We start from the raw sequence: 1,367 nt of genomic DNA, 5'->3' as shown, positions 1-1,367 counted from the left end.
CAAAGATAATGTTTTGCTTAGTTCAAAAATGATGCTCGGATCGATACTAGTGTCGATCTCATCGGCACCACAAAGCCCCTCCCCCCCCCCCCCCTCTCCCCTGTAGTACAGAGTACTCCTGATGAGAGGCCTTGGGGGGGGGGGTAACTACGGCATTGGGAGGGGTGGTCCGCGGGAGCCGGACCACGGTCAGCTCGACAGCATCGTCGGGGAGCTGTGTGGGTAGATGTCATGAAGAAAGGTCTGGCCACCGAACCTGGAATTCGTTGAAGCGCGCCGGGCATTGTACTGGGCGTGCTGGTCATGCGGCGACAGGTATGCCGGCGCTTTGTGGGAGGAACGGAGCGATGATGATGATGTCTCCGGTGGGCATGGCGAACACACGAAGCATGTCCAGGTTGACATCAGGCACGAGGGGAACACATTTCACCAGGTGGCAGGGAATGGCGGAGGTTGTGTCATGAGCATAGGATGAAAGGAAACACATGACAAACAATGTGTCATCACGTAGTATTATAGAGATGCCATGGATTATGTCCGGGGGGGCAGGCACAAACACCTCGAGCGTGAGCACATTCAATATGGGGGGGGGGGGGGCCATGAGAACCTCGACAGAGCGAGGCAGGCAACGGGGGAGATGTCGAAAGAACCGGAGAAGGGTCTGGCGGCGAGGGTGTAATTGTAGGTAAGCTCGATGTGGGGATCATGTGATCACCTGACGGAGTGCGTGAGACTGGAGTAGGGGGCGAGGTCAGAGAAGAGCTCGACGATTGGAGCTGGAAGTCACTCGACCGAGTGTGTAAGTCCGACATGGAGGGAGTGGTCGGAGCATCATGAGCCATGACAGTGAGTAGCATGGTCGTGGCCTGAAGGGGGGTAGAAGTGGGCTCAACATGAGCAGGCTTAAGTCTGTTGAGAGAGACTGTAACAGCTGATATCTTTTATCTGGATGTCATAGGTGTTGGCTGAGTGCCAGAGATCTCGGTACGGGCTGGTATATGGAGGTTGGAGGGGAGCACTGACATTGTCATCTCAGAGCATGACATACTCGCAATTGTCCAGAGATTTTGGGACGTGAACCTTAGGGCAGGAATGGCTGGTGGGCAGAGGGATGTGGAGGTTAATGAAGTGGCATCTGACACGGTCCACGAAGGAAGGTAAGTCAGACTGAGAGAGAGAAGTGGAAGGGCTCACACGTTCGCCAGGGAGAACAATGTTCTGGCCGTATATGAACTCGGCTATTGTGCCTTTGAGGTCTTCCTTATAGATTGCACAAATGCCAAGTAGCACAAGGGGGAGAGCCTCTGTCCAAAGAGAGTAATGGCATCGAAGAGCCCCCTTGAAAGTGCGTTGCCAGAGCTAAACTT

Source organism: Schistocerca cancellata, chromosome 5, assembly GCF_023864275.1.
Source record: "Schistocerca cancellata isolate TAMUIC-IGC-003103 chromosome 5, iqSchCanc2.1, whole genome shotgun sequence".
Taxonomy (NCBI): domain Eukaryota; kingdom Metazoa; phylum Arthropoda; class Insecta; order Orthoptera; family Acrididae; genus Schistocerca; species Schistocerca cancellata.
This window is presented reverse-complemented; position numbering follows the sequence as displayed.